This window comes from Topomyia yanbarensis, chromosome 2, assembly GCF_030247195.1.
Source record: "Topomyia yanbarensis strain Yona2022 chromosome 2, ASM3024719v1, whole genome shotgun sequence".
Lineage (NCBI taxonomy): Eukaryota > Metazoa > Arthropoda > Insecta > Diptera > Culicidae > Topomyia > Topomyia yanbarensis.
The window spans coordinates 101,507,367-101,524,142 of NC_080671.1; the positions used below are offsets into that span (position 1 = coordinate 101,507,367).

At 36.1% G+C, this 16,776-nt stretch overlaps 1 protein-coding gene across 4 annotated transcripts in view; it reads right to left on the bottom strand.

The window, feature by feature from the left end:
• LOC131679030 (uncharacterized) overlaps window positions 1–16,776 on the bottom strand; it is a 473,776-nt gene that overhangs the window by 87,256 nt on the left and 369,744 nt on the right. The window lies entirely within an intron of this gene.

The following is a 16,776-nucleotide window of genomic DNA, read 5'->3' on the forward strand; positions in this document are numbered from 1 at the left end:
TCTTGATGAATTGGGAATGTCATCCATAAACACAATAACAAACTTAAAGTTACTAAGCATTTGCTCGTTCGTTCGCAATTAGTGAAAAATGTCTTTAAAAATGAAGTTTGGTGAAAGAAAAGTCATGCATAAAAGGCGTAGAGTTGTTTTAACTATTCAGGAAAAAGCAAAAATCGTAGAAGATTTTGAGAACGGATTATCCACCAGTGAAATCAAAATGAAATATAACATTCCGGATTCAACGGCATATGACTTAAAGAAAAATAAAGAAAAGTTGAAGTATCAGATAGCACAATGTCAAATTAGAATTGGTAAGTTCTTGAAACTTGCGGAAGTTAGCGAAATAAGACACTTATTACTTTATCGACGACTTTTTGTAACCGTTAAATTTTTCATTTGCAATGGTTTCTAGACAAACGAAAAACGTTTAAAAAAGCTCAGTATCCCTTACTTGATGACGCACTCTATATTTGGTTCCTGCAGAAACGGGAACGTCATATTCCCGTCAGTCAAGATTTGTTGACAATGCAAGCTAAAAAGTTATTCAGTCAAATATACGGTAAGGGATTGTTCCTGGGCAGTCAAGGTTACATTCTTAAATTTATTAAACGACATAACATTCGTTTTCTTAAAATAACCGGCGAAAAATTGTCAAACGACATTGCTAGTGTTGATGCTTATGTCAACAAATTTTCCACCGTAATTCGACAGAAAGCTCTGAATGCTGCACAGATCTTTAATGCAGACGAAAGTGGTTTATACTATAAATGTACGCCATCATCCACGTTTGTTGCACATGACGAAACTTCAGCACCCGGAAGAAAAGTGAATAAAGAACGCGTTACTTTCATGCCTTGTAGCAATGCTGACGGTTCATTCAAGCTGCCTCTAATGCTTATCGGCAAATCAAAAAAAACCAAGAGTTTTGAAGAATGTCCACGAACTACCCGTGTATTACGTTTCATCTAAAAATGCTTGGATAACTCGTGCACTGTTTAAAGACTGGTTTTTCCAACAGTTTGTTCCGAAGGTGAAAGTTTTTCTGCAATCGACCAATCTACCACTCAAGGCGATATTGGTTCTAGATAACTGTTCGGCACATTGCAATTGTGATGAATTGAAAACGTCGGACGGCGCTTTTTCAACAATCTTCTTACCTCCTAATATAACCGCCGTATTGCAACCCATGGATCAGAACATCATTCAAATGGTGAAGGCAAACTACCGCCAAAAGTTGATGAGAGATATTCTTGGTCGCCAAGGAGAGTTCGACGAAAACGTAAAACGCATAAATTTAAAAGACGCTATATTCTGGGTGGCAGAGGCATGGGATGCAGTACCGACTGAATCGATTGCTAAATCGTGGAACTTGTTGTACAGAGAACCCGAATTCGATAACGAAGACAACTTACCGCTATCGGTTATTAAAGATCGCCTAATATCGATTCAACGTAAGATTGAAGAGCATGAAAATATAATTGAAGATGAAAATGCAGAATTCGACGTCATGAGTGATGCTGACATTGTTAACGCTGTGCTTAATCCCGATAAAGACTTTTACGATGCTGAAAATACAACTTTGGACGAAACCGCAGATACTTCAGCAGTCCCAGTAAGTGATCACGAAGAGAATTCACACGCAGTTTCAGATGAGTCGGCAACTGAACAGTATGGACACTATTATTACATGGGCAGAAGAAAACCGAATGTCGATGGAGACACAGCTTTATCTACGTGAGTTACGTGGAAAAATTTTAGATAAAATTGTCAATAAAAAAGTTCAAATTATATAAGACAGTTAAATCGTAATAAATAAATATGAATTCATCTTGACGATATTTTAGTTCTTTGCGAAATATACCGTATGTCAAAAATATTGCTGTGGGTGAAATGCTCTTCTTCGAAATAGTTTTCAGCAAAGTCTAATCAAAGAACTCTTTTCCCTTAACCCACTTATCACCTTAGCTACGTCCGACCACGAGAGATCATTGAAAAATAAAAAAGGTACGCGACGTTATTTGCATTCACATATAAACTTGTTTTTGAACAAGTCCAATAATGTGGTAGAGCGGGAGGGAAGAGGCGGGGGGAGGGGGTTGGTAGCCCTCCACCTTCCTGGTACGCCTGGAGAACATGCAATATTCAACTGCGAATCAGTTATAATTTTTCGGATAATCGAATCACGGATAATCGAATCCCCAGATAATCGAGTCTGACCTGTATAATGAAAATTTAAATTATTGAATTTAATGCGCAATTTTGTGTGTAAAACGCCAAAATGAAGTGAAGAGGACATAAGAAACACAATTGCATGTGTTCAAGGTGACACCAGTATTCAATTAGCTTCTAAACATTAGTTAGAGCAGTATCTCTCTATTCAATGCATTTGATAGGATGAATAAGTGTGTGTTGTACTCGACTTTTCACTTCGCTCAAACTCGAGTATTTTACATTTTTCAAACCAGATTGTTTAAGTTACTGCTCGTTGAGAATGAAGTAAGCCTGTTGATACATATTTAAGCGCAATCCAATCACTGTAAGTCGAATTACAATCGAAATAGTGTGACATCCTGACTAATGAGATGAATAAGAGCTTGTCTACCCTATATTAACTTAAATTTAAACAATCTCTCTAAAGAGTAAACTAGAAACAAATAATAATAATCGAAATAGTACCAACTGTACAAAAGCAACTCAAAGAAAAAAAGAAGAATTCAAAATTACTTAAAAAGTTTGTAATATGTATTATACTACGAAATATTAAATAAAGTAACTGTCTGAACTGAACTAAACCTATATTAACCCTTTTGTGCCCAACTGTTATCTAGCGCAGGTAGGGTTTCAAAACTATTTTTTCTTGAAAACGGTAGTGTCTAGAAACACGAAAAGCTTATTTTCGTAGGTGCTTCCCTCGCAGTGCTAGAAGCTGCTCAATTTTAACCTTCCAATGGTCAATACAATTCTCCTACAATATTTAAAATAATCCACTTGCGTGGAAAAAGTAGCCAAAGACAGTCTAAATTGATAAGTTTTATCAGGTTTTAATAATATTGCAACATAACGAAGATATATGGAAAATTCATTTTACGTCATCAACGTAAACTGCCCTGGCAGCACTGCTCCATCGGAATCCAATCAGACTAATTGCAATAACTTCAGTTATAGACCTGATCCTTGTAACTGTTAATACTCAAATTAAATGCAATAGTCAGATTTATTAGCCTTACTTGTTTTTGTGAGCAAATATTGCCTCAATCAAAAGTTATAGCTGTTTAAAAACGTTGTTGTCCACAAACAACATGGGCACGAGTGGGTTAACTTGCTTTGGTTAGTCTCCTAAAAATCGGTTTAGATATTCTAGATTCAAAACTGTCTACACAATTACAAATCGAAAGCATTGTTAGTTTTTGACTGCATTTAATTGTATTCTATGATTCTCAAACATAATTTAAAATTAACTAAAACGACTGCTGAATAGGTAAATACAATTTTTTCTCGAAAGATTACATCACAACGCTATAGCCGTTGCCCCCCCCCCCCCCCCATTTCTTCAGCTTCCTGATTCCACACTGAATTGGCGCCAACTCGATTCGCTCGAGTATCGCACAAGTTGATTATAATTGATCTTCACAAACACCTCGAAAAAGACGCTCGAAGTTTGTTCCGATCCGCCGAAGGTCTTCAGTTATCCTAAAAGCAACGAAAGCAATTTTCACAACAACCGACCGAGTGTACTTCGATCGAGAGGCTACTACCCTCTTGTTGTTGTGTTCTGTGTTCCATTGCATCGAAGAAAAGTACGGGGTACTGGAGGCGCGGGAAGGGGGGTGCTGCCCAGAGGAAGCTCAACCACTTCACCTGATGGGGGATTTTCCCTCCGGGGAGTTGGCCATTAGTTTTCTGTTCCCTCCGACCTGCTGCGACCGGGGTTCTTCTTCTCTAGTGGCGATAGTGGAGTAGAGATTTAAATTTTAAAAGCCTTCGGAGTAAACAAAAAAGGCACACACCAACAACAATTGTGTTTCTTTTTGGACGCCTCAAAGTTCATTCATTCCCAGTTAGCTACCGCTTGCCCTCTGTTTTTTGCTCCGCACCTCTCATGAGTGGTCACTGCTACTGTGATTAAGGAAGGAAGCGCGAAAATAAGAGCTTTTTTGAATGTAAAATATTTAAATATGGAGATGTGAGCAGTAGTTCGAGTGCAATAGCGTAACGATCTGAAGTCTATAACAAGTTGAAGAAGAAATGATGCAAAAAAGTGCGAGGTCAAGTTTGTGGCTTGTTTAAGCGGTTAGTCGATGTTTGGTTACGATTACGACTGTGTTGTTGTTGTTGTTGTTGTTTATAAGTACTCGCTTTCATTGCAAACTGAAGTAAATTAAGACGTAAGTAACAATGAGAGATTCTCTTTAGGGTTTTTTTGTTCTGTCCATTACTCGGACGTTTCAACATGTACTACTCAACTCTGCATAATATTCTAGTAAAACCGTCGGTTTGCAATGTGTACTGAAAAAATAGTGCAAAATGTTATAGTGACGTCACAACAATCAAAAGAGAAAATAAACAAAGAGAGGCGCTCAATGTTACTTACGTCCCAATCTAAATTTTCTGCAGAAATGTTTTTTTAACATTTTACCTATAATTTTAATTAAAGTGCTTCGGCAACCTTATCATGTTTGGTTAGTATATTCTACAACCCGAACTGGTTAGTGTATTCTACAACAGAACTATTCCATTATTCCGTTTTGAATCTTCTCTACAACAATACCACACCTTCATCTATTTTTGTTTACTTTATAACTACAACTGTAGTTTTTTTCTTAATTTCACTTACTTCACTTTTCTTGCAACCCCTTCCCTCTTCTCACACTCCAAGATTCCTCGCTATGCGGTTCTCCACTATCAAATCTCCCGTAAATTGATTGATCCGCAAGAAATTGCGCAGTAATTTTCTCCTCTCTATCTCTCTCCCTCCCTGGCTAAAAGCATGCTTCTGCTGTCGAATTGGCAAAAAATGACTCCACATTCACCGCTAACACACACACACCTATCTAGGTCGCATAAGCTAAGGCCAAACAAAAGTATGCCTTGTAGCAAGCAAGCCACCCGTTGTTGTTCTCCACTACCGCCGAAAACCGCGCACGGCCCAAGTCCCCCTCCCCCAGCCTCAACATATCGGCAGAGCCTCCAGCTATTTCCAGCCCCAAAATTTAAACGAACGTACCGCGAATGAATACACATACGCTATACTTCATTTTGGTTTGCCCGAAAACGAGAATGAAGTATTGGAGTAGCGCAGCGCAAAAAAAAGTTCGCAAAAATTTGATACGTGGTGGTACAACGAATGACCGCGAAAGAGCAGCTTAATTTAAGAGAGGGAGAGGAGGGTCCACCCTTCCACCGCAAATCCTGTCCGCACCCTGTACTAGGCAGAATATGCATGCATTCAACATTCAAGAAAACAGCAAACTCACACCAACAAGCGCAAAGGTGTGCGGTTACTTTTTCGGTTGTAAATCATACATCCAAGCATGCAACAGCTTTCGGTTATGGTTTTCGGCGAAATCGGCTGCGCTGGGGTCACATGTTTGGCGGTACCTCCCCCCCCCCCGCCAACTGCCGACCGTTCGTGCGCAAGGGACCCTGAACACAGGATAAATGGTCGGATATTTTTATTAACTAAAAAGAGTGGTGTTTCAAAAATACGTTTTTTAAACATTTTATTCCAAACTTGAATAAAAAAATATATTATGCGCCGAGATCCGGCAAAGTTTCTAAAGCAGAATTACAATACAAGATTCCAGCTATCTAAAAACATAGGAACTCTTCCGGACTTGTCCAATCCCCTAATTCCAAGCGATTTGAAAATATTGAAATTTTTACTAATTTGAGGTACACCGAAATACTGTAGAGCCAAATACTATGTTTGGAAAAATGTATCCCTATGAAAACTTACACAGTCGTCCCTTCCCCTCTCCTCATTTCACTGATCATTTGTTTATACAACTAGAAAAACAAATGTATTCACAACGATCTCCTCGAAATTACTAGTATTCGAAAGGATATAGAAAATTGACCTTTGCACTGGTAGGTGGATATATGCCAAATTGTTTCAAAATCTAGTTATTGTCTATTTTTAGTTCATATTAAGGCATAATAACAGCAATAGCAGCAGAAAATAATTTTGGCCCCAGTTACTCCTCTGTGCAGTGATTCAAAATATGGATTGAGTAGATATTTTGACTTTTCACTAAAATTTAATCTTATAATATGATTAGGAAAGCTGTTGTGCTTTGCGAGTCCTTCTTTACACTTAAATAATAGCTAAGGTGGTTGTAATTTTGGTATAATTTAAAACTGATCTTTTCAACGATTCGAGATGAAGTTTGGCTGTCTTTAATAAAGTTGTACAACAATGTTAAACAAATTTTCTGAAGACATGCAAATTCTATCTGTTACACTTACCATGCCACAAGAAATCTGAAGGAGGCGGATTTATTCGCATATTTTTTGTAGTTTTCGCTATACACTAATGTAGCTTTTAGATAACTTCAAGATTATTTTAGAGTGCATAATAGAGTGACAGAAAAAAATGACCCCCATCGGCCCACCCCTGAGTCGATTCCTAGTCCCTCCAGGAGTGTCTGCTCCAAATTTGAGCCAAATCGAACAAGTCTAGCTACCGGACCAACGTGCTTGAAGTTTGTATGGGATTTAACGACAATTAACATGGAGAAAACCCACTTGCGAACATTTTCACCGCTAGGGGGCACTGTATACATCTGATTATCACCAAAAGTGAAACTTAAGAAGATATTTCTATTATCTACAACTTTGTTGAAGACTGCAAAGCGATCCGACTCGAACGAGAAAAGTTATTATACTTATAACGAAGTGATGTCTGAGTCAGTTTTGCATGGGGCCTAGCAGTGCATGGTAGTGTATCAGTACTAGGTTCTAACAAACTAAACATTTTTATGAAACAATGGTTAGATTTAGCTCACAAGTGTGTTCGGAAGAATTGTAGTACATAATACGGGTTATGTTTTGGTTAGAAAATTTTAGTTCCAGCTGTGACCGCATAGATGGCGCCAACACTAACTTTTCAACGGAGAGCTTGCGGGCCGAGTGAGTTTTCAAAAATTCATTATTTTTCTGGGCACTCTAGTGCATAATTTGTTAAAAAACACCAACTACTGAACTATTTTCACTTCATTTTTACATGGAAACTATAACTTTTTCAAAAAAAACATTAACTTCGACTAGGCCACTTAACATTAAATACCACGGGAAATAGCCTACTTTTTGTGTACATCACTAAAAAATGTTAATGACGGTATTTTTAGTCTACTTTTTTGTCAAAAATGTTTATAACTTTCTAGCAAAAGAAACCAAAGGTTCTGTATTTTGAGACAAACTGTTCTACTTCAAAATATCAAAATATCTATAATAATAGTATTTTTTTATTATAAAGGTTTTAACCGTAGGACCAATCGCCTCTTTTATAATAATAGTATTTTAAAAGCCATCTTAACAAAAAACAAAACGCCAAAAGTTATATTCATAAAATGAATTTTTAAGAAACAATATATTAATATTTATTGGTGAATTTCTTGTAAAAGGAAACAAAGGTACAAAGCGTAATGCTCTATTGTTTTCAACAAAGCGAAACTCTCTCGAACCATTGAAAAGTAGATTCTTCGATTTTAGTAAAATTAGAACTACTATTAAATCAATAGAAAAATCTTGCGCAGCAAAAAATTTTGTGCGACAAGGAAAATATATCGTATACATTATTCATCGTAAAAGTAATTTAAAAATTATTAAGGGGGCCTAAAAAAATACTTTTAACTTTAAAAATAAATTTTCTAGGGCAAATTTGGTAAAATTGGAAAAAAAATATTGCCATCTCATTTTTTCCTAGCTTGTATTAGGAGATTATACATAATTATTAGAGTGACAGGAAAAAAATGACCCCTATCGGCCCACCCCTGAGTCGATTCCTGAAATAATTGTTAAATTTAGCTCAATGGTATGTTCAGAAGAATTATAGTAAATAATACGAGTCATGATTTGATTAGAAAATTTTAGTTCCCCATGTTGCCGCATAGAGGGCGTCAACACTAACTTTTCAACGGAGAAAGATAGAAATTTGGTGTCTTCTACAAAGTTATAGAACAGGTATTTTTCAGTATTTCTTCCGAACATCTTGATACTCTATCTCTCTTCTATGAAAAGTTAGTGTTGGCGCCCTCTATGCGGTCACAGGTGGAACTAAAATTTTCTAACCAAAAAATAACTCGTATTATTTACTACAATTCTTGTACACATACTATTCAGCTAAATCTAACCATTATTTAACAAAAATGTATAGTTCGCGGGACTCGAGTACTGATACATAACTATGCACTGCTAGGCCCCATGCAAAACTGACTCACACATCACTTCATTAAAAGTTTCATAACTTCTTTTAACAAAGCCGGATTGACTAGCAGTCTAGGACAAAGTTGTAGACAATTAAATTATCTTTCTTATTTTCACTTACAGTGATAATACGATGCATACAGTGCCACCTAGCGGCGAAAATGCGTCTTAGTGGGTTTTCTCCATGTAAATTGTTGAAAAATCCCCTACAAACTTGAGGCACGTTGGTCCGGTAGTTAGACTTATCCGATTTGCTTCAAATTTGGTGCAAGTACACCTGGTGGGACTTAGGGGTGGGCCGATTGAGTTTTCAAAAATTCATCACTTTTCTGGGAAGTCTAATGATTATATAATTGAAATTGAATTATCTTTTGTTTTCCCCAATCCGCCCTATGGGAATTTAAAAAAAACTCATTTTTGACAAAAAAGGCCGTAGCTTTTCAACGATTATAGTTAAATATGTGATGCCTTGAGAAAAATTATCCGCCTATACTGCCCATAAAAGCATAAGAGTCCCATATTGAAAAACAGCAAGCCGAGAAAAATGCTGTTGAACATTTATATTCTCTTTGAGCCTTATGGATGGGACAACCATGTTTTGGTATTTTTTCGATATTTTCTAAACAAACCTTGTAATCTTATTTGTGCATTGTGATTGAGTGGTGATACAGAATACAATCCAACAGATAACTCATTTTCGACAAAAATCCATATGGGACTCTTATGCTTTTATGGGCAGTATAAACCAAGGTTAAAGTCGTCTGAAGATTACTTTAAAATCAATTCAACAAAAGTTATATGAATAAAACCGTTTTCATAGGAAACACCCTACATAATAATTTTAACTTTCCTGCGAAATGAAAGGTATGGTAGACGGAGCTTACATGTCTTCAGCAAACTTTTCCAAAATTAGTCGTTCTAAAACTTAACTGAAGATGGTATGGGCTCTATCCAGAATGAATAAAAAGTAAACTTTTTGATCTCGGATAAATTAGAACCACCCTAACTGTTCATTAAACAAAAAGAAGTGGCTCACCAATTAAGGAAAACTCTCCCAAAGACATGGTAAGACTAAGTTGTTTAGTTTCAGTAAGAAGTTAAAATTCTTACTACGTTTGCATTTTAGATCACTATGTATTGTAAACAGATTGAGAGATCACGCTCCACACAATGTACATAATGCTGAAAATAAAAATAACCAACATCTAGGTTACAATCCTAAATATCTCAGAATTAGTTCACCGAAGAGACTTCTATTACAAAAAGATTTTTCAATATTTTTTTCCACCAAGGAGAAATCTAGACGAATTTCGCGCCAAATCGTATTCAGAGTTGGCAGCACCCTCTCAGATTTTAATGAAACTTTCTGTACATGAAGTCTTTGTCACAAAAAGCCACTTTGCATACTTTGTTTTTCCAAAAATGATCTAGACTGTCTTTTGAAAAGGGCCAAACTAGTCTAAAAATGACAAATTTTATAAAAAAATGTTGTAGGAGTGGTTTTCACAAAATTAGTCAAATTTTCGAATAAAAATATTGAAAAAATTCTTCATTGACTCTTACACTGAAAAAAATCGATTTTAAAAATTACCTCCTTAATAAAAATATGCTTAGTTGCTAAATTAGACAATATATTCTCACAAACTGAGTTTTTTTGGATTCTGAGATGATTATGACTTTCATTGGTTTAGTTTTCGATAAAAATACACTGAAAAAAAAATTCAGTTTGGACAAGGAAAAGTTTTTTTCAAATAACTTTTTTCCTTGAAAGTACCCGACTTGAATTTTTGACGGTAAGTAGGAAACATAATTACCTATCTTGGAAGAATATTTCATCCAAATCAAAAATGGTTTTTTTTTGCAAATCGATTTTAAATTTTTATGATCGATTTTTTTTCAGTGTAGGAGTCAATGAAGAATTTTTTCAATATTTTTATTGCAAAATTTGACTAATTTTATGAAAATCACTCTTACAGCATTTTTTTGGAGGACTTGTCAATTTTTAGACTAGAGAGCCATTTGAAACAAATTGGTAAAAAAAGGTTTGGCCCTTTTCAAAAGACAGGCTAGATTATTTTTGGGAAAACAAAGTATGCAAAGTGGCTTTTTGTGACAAAGTCTTCATGTACAGAAAGTTTCGTTAAAATCTGAGAGGGTGCTGCCAACATTTGTTCGAGTTGGCGCGAAATTCGTCTATAGCCAACTGCATTGGCTTGCTAAGCCAAACCAGCTTAATCAGAACTCCTTTTCTTCCGAGACATCACGCAGGACTAGGGGTTTGCCCAGAAACACAAGTAGTGTTCGTTTTTTTGCATTTAGCGTCACTCCGGCGCTAGCTTAGTACATGGATGCCTTTCGGCTTCGCCTCATCAGAAACCGACACTAACTTTTTGTCGGAATAGATTAGCGCCGGCTTGACGCAAATCCCTAAAAACTAAAACACACTTTGTGTTTCAATCGAACGACTGATCAAACGTAATGTCCCGTCGGAGTAGAAGTTCTGTTTATGCCGATGAGACACAGTGAAGCCGAAACTTGGCTTAGCAGACTATGCGAAAGCACTATGCTATATTTCACCCTAAGGAGGATTTGCGTCAATCCGGCGCTAATCTGTTGTAAAAGTTAGTGTCGGTTTCTGATGCGAAGCCGAAACGCACCCATGTAATAAGTAAGGAATTGTGCCCTTCAAGTGCAAAGACTGGTTTTACCAAAAAAAATTCCCCCTGGTGAGAAATTTTGGTGTTTACCCAATTTTCCTCCTTAGGGTGAAATATAGCATAGTGCTAGCTTAGTGCTAGTTAGTAAGCTGGCGAAATTTTTTAAAAACCCCCTCTCATTGAAAAATTATCTCAAAAATTCAACGTAGGGGTTAGGAATTTTTTATACAGAATGTGTATGCAAAGTTTGTAATAAATCGATCAAGTAGTTTTTGAATGGCAGTTAACACCGAGAATCGTGTTTTTCCAGACTTGTTTAACAAAAAGCTTCATCATCAAGTCGCTAGTTAATAATTTTGCATGAAAAAATTATAGAGTGTTATTGAAATGGTGTAGTATAATATACAAAAGTTTCGATCAATTCGCTTCTCCCATCTTTCTAAAAAAATTTACAAAAAAACTGATTTTTTACGGCGAAACCCTTACCCCCACCCCCTTAAATTTGAATTTTGGACCACTCCGATAAAAAATAACCCATCATTCTGCCACTACAATATATCTGGTTAGTACAAATCGCTCAACCATCTGCTAATCCTGTAGCTCTGATTAACAACGAATGACCCCCCGGTTTTAACCCAAGACTGCTGGGAGATCAGTCTGACGAAAAGGCGCTTCAGCTATTTTAACTCAAGCATCACCCATTCGCGCGTATCAGCAGCAGGTTGCGTTTACTACACACTCACCCACCCACCCCAACTCACGGCCGGTGCGTACAGTGTTGGCATCTTCTGTGTGTGGGCTACTGGCTACCAACGCTTTTTTTTCTGAGTCGAAAACAAGGGGACTACACGTCGTAAAGCATATATACCCCCACCACCAAGCCGAGGAATGACTCTCAGTTGATTCATTTTTTTTTGCTTCTCTTCGCTATCCCTCTTTCTGTCATTCCTTTCCCGGTGCTTTTAATGTTTACTTCGCCGCTGCTCATGATGCTCCCTTTCGTCGCCTCCACCACCCGCCGCTACCTTTGCTACATGTAGGCCATTAAAAAACCTGAGCCTGGCCGGGTACACACGCACCAAAACACACAATCGTGAATTTATTTACCCACACACATTTCGGTTACGCTCAGCTCACACTGACAAACCGCACACAGCCGGTCCCCGATCTTCGAAGGAGCGCTACGGAAACTGGAAAGACACATAAAACCAGCCCGAAACACTTCGGAACATATGAACGATGGCGATGGCTGGCTGATGTGTTTACCTCTCTGGCTGTTTTTGTGACGACTGTACTTTTTCGAGGTTTGCTGTTTATCGCCGGCGTCGATTACCGTATCGTCCCCGGTCCGTCAGTGTGCGTGTGCTGCTTATTTTGCTTTTGGTGGAGCTCTTTGGTTGGGAAGCAGTATGGCTAGTATAGCAGCATGTGGTGCTGTTTGCAGGATTGAGAGAAGAAAAAATGCGGCTTGGGGAGTTGGATTTCGGTACCAACGCGTCACCTGTGAGTTCACGCAATCGTTCGGTCGGTTGGTCGGCCGGCTGTGCAGGCAGCAGCAGCAGCACCAACAACTCTGTGCTGAATGTTCAAATCAAAACAAAAGCCGATGGAAAGTCCTGTTTTTACGCACCAAACACGTGCAAGCAGGATGCAGCGATAGTCGCTGAGTTTAATTTTTAATACAATTTTTGCTGTACTAAATTCTGAAGAGAATTAAAAATCCTATTAGATTTATATTAGATTTTATTTAATTTTATTAATTTATATTGTCCTGGTCAACAAACCCGTTGAACATCTCAAAAGCTCCGCAAATCTGCCTGCTTTCCCATTCGAACATCCTACCGTGTAGGAAAGCCCAAATTTCATTCGATGGTAATAACCACCTTCGCTGGTTGGCTGGACTACTCATGTAGTGTTCAGCAGCAAAACAAAAAAGTCATGAGGGTAAGTGGGTAAGGAGTAGGCACGCGTATGCGGGGTATTGAAAAGCGTAAAAATGTCAATCAACCCGAAAGACCTTCGCGCGTTGAATGGCACTGACTCCGCGTGGGATTTATGCGAGAAGTCGGATGGACACAGTCAGTGGATGGAAAGAAGGCGTTGGATTATCAAGGGTGGGTAGGGTAGGGGGTGTTGTTTTGTTTTTCTGCCAACCTTGCTACCAACCAACCAACCGGGACGGGGGGCCACTTATTTGTTTGTGATTGATTTTTGGCGGCAAATTTACCACGTATATGTACACAATAAACACCTATTAGTAGACGAGAGAAAATGCGATTTCTGCTCAGCAGTTATGCTGTTGCGAGTTTTTATTGTCTTTGTTGTTGTTCCTTTTAGATCGGTTTGTTTAACAATCGACTGGCAATAGAGAATATTGCCGAATGTTTATGGGTTGTATATCAAATAAATTAACATTCGATCAACGTGTTAAGTGGTACAATTTCAGCTATTTATAAAATAGTCACTGGTCACCGAAGCGATATTGAGAAAATCGATTTTGACACGAATTAATGTTTTCTTTTTAAAAGAACTAGAAAAAACTACGTGAAAGATAAGAATAGGTGATTTTAAGGAATTAATTTTTTGTCGAAATCCGATAATTACCAATTTAGCTGCCATTTTGCACTATTGATTTATTCTAATCATTTTATGTATTCAGTTGTACGTATTGAGTCACGACAACTTTTTCAATAGTCTTTTAAAAACAATTGCCTGTAGTTAGCTTCGTCCGCGTCCCTTATCACCTATTTTATAAGGTGATTCATCAACAGCGCTATCTTTGTAAATGAGCCACCTTGGTTATGCACCAAAATTTTTCCCGAACATATTTTATTGCAAATAATTAGGTATTCTTCATTTTATTATATTCAGAATTGCACATATGTTGCCGTATGAAATTTTAAATGTTCTTTTATTTGATACCATTGTAAGGGAACATGAGCAGCCGGTTGATGCCAATCGAGCTGACATTTCTTTGGACTGATTAAACTTATTTCTTTGTTTGTTTAGTGTTTATTTGACCAACTAGAAAACTATGTCAGTGAGCGTTTAATATGTGTGGGTAATACACATGGTCTTGTCTGTTGAATCATGTATGAGGGTTGAGAATTGACAGTTCGCGAGAAAAATCAGAAGCCAGTTACCAATTTGCAGCAGTCATATCAGTACGAAGAACATATGTTTCATTGTCATATTCATTGGCTTACAGTCCAATAAATCAATTAAATTTAATCAATATAATCAATTAAATTAATTGTTCTCATTGTATTGAATACTTTTATTTGCTTTGATCTATATTTACTCATGAGTATAAGCATATTCTAGCTTGATTAGTGACGTAAATGGTGACTGGTTAATTTTTTGTTCTTATTGTCTCCATTCTGGATCTAGTAATTAGTGTAAAAATTGGCGTCATCGGTTGTATTTTCGACATATAAAACTAGACGTTTCAGGTATTTCGTTAGAGCTTATTTTCTAACGTATAAAATGTGCTTCAGTTAGCTTAACAACGCACGCGAATAATGACAACATAACAATCAGCACTTTATTCGATTGTTCGCAAAGAAGGAAACCAATATATAAATGTAATTTTATTTGCTATACAAATTTATACACGATATTTATATAATATATAATATTTACACACGATAAATAACAATAATCGCTTTTTATGATATTGTATTTTTTTACAACGTCGTGTTTCGCCGGAATAAAGCAACAAGGGATAATAAAATCGTTCACATTTCGTTTGATTCATTTAAACATATGCCACACTCCCGACTGTCGGCAATTCGGAATTGAAGTTGCTTTTTTTACGAACAGAGCATTTCCAAATTATTTCAACAAACGATAAATCGATCAACAATTCTCGGTAGCCGGCTGCCCGGAACAATAAACACTTGATAACACTTCTGAGAGTTGCATAGATCCTACAATTTGTCAGTGTGATGTATACAAGGTCTACATAACAACGTTTGTTATACTAACATTCCTTCCCTCCCCCGGTGACTAGTAAGGATGCAATATTTCTTTTGTTCAAATTCACAAACTGTTTCAACAACTGCTCAAGATAGGGCATTAGACTGGTTCAATTTTTGACTTTTAGCTGCACCAGGCTCTACTGGTTCCTTTTATGACTGCAAATTTTGGTACCGATCGGTTGTGTCTACGGACCCTCCAAAAATTTCAAAGTTTATATGGTAATTAGTATGAAAAATCGGTTTAAATTGAAAACAAATTCTTAAAAAATCACCTCATCAATCAATTCATGAGAAGACTATATATTTCTAAAGGTATTCTTCTACTGAACACATTCGTGGAAAATTGTAAGTTTGTGAAAATTACCTGAGAAAAGTTATCATGGAATCAGAAACCGGTCGACCACAAAATATGACCATCGTCGATTCGTACGAAACTTTGAAGTTGTGTTCGGTTTATGAATCTCCAATATTTTCACTGACAATTGCAATATTTTGATGCAAGAGAAATTTTTCAAAAGGGCGTAAACATTTGTACGTGCATTAATTGCAATTTTTTTTTGTTCGATTACTGTATTTTATACTGCAAAACTTTTTGAGAACGATTTTTAGGGAATGAATATTTATGTGCGAAAAAAATGTGCACCCAAAAAAAAAAGTTGCGTCATTTTTTCACAAAAACAAAAATTTGTGTTAAAAATATAAATTGCAAAAAAAAAACATTTTTTCTAATTTTTTGTGTTTTAGGGACAAAAACCTAAAGAGAAAAGAGATATTTTGAATGTGATTGTATGCTGGAGAACTTATCGGTAAAAAAGTTTTTCTAACAATAACAACAATTTCTTTATACATGTATTTAATTTTCATACTAATTGACATACAAAACTGTAATTTTATTACAGAATATAATTCTAACTTTCATTTTAAATCAAAATGTATTTAACAAAAATCTTCCAAAATACGATAGTTTTCGAGATATTTGGAATTTTGTTCCAACAAAAACAGTTAATTCGTGTGATTATACCCTTTTTAAAAGTTATTCGAGTTTCCCCATCATAAAATAAAAAATCTAATGTTTATCATTTTAATGACATAAAATAAACTTTTTCAGTGTATTTGGAGAAGCTTTCAATAAAAAAGTTTTCCTAACAACAACTTTTGACATATTTTTCTAATTCACACTATTTGCAGTCAAAAATACAATTTTCTTTTTGAATATGATTTTAAACGCTATTTTAAATAAAAATGCAATTAACAAAAAAATTCTGAAATGTAGTAGTAGTTCTCGAGATATTTCAAATTTTGTTTTACCAACATAATTCTTTTGCTTTATTACGACCTTTTCAGAAGTTATTCGCGTTTCTCCATCAACAATAATAACTTTTTCAAAAGGCCCATAACATTTCCTGTAACTTTCTCTTTGACATCAAGGTGATATTGTAAACCATTTGAAAGCTATACGAAAACAACAAGCGTTTAGAATATTCAAAAACAAAATTGTATTTTTGACTGCAAATAATAAGAATTATAAAAATATTTCAAAAGTTGTCAGGAAATTTTTTTTTATTGAAAGCTTCTCCATGATCCAAATACACTGAAAAAGTTTCTTTTGCGTCTTTAAAACGATTAACATTAGATTTTTGACATTTTATAATTGGGTAATGCGAATAACTTTTAAAAAGAGCATAATCACACGAATTAACTGTTTTTATTGGAAC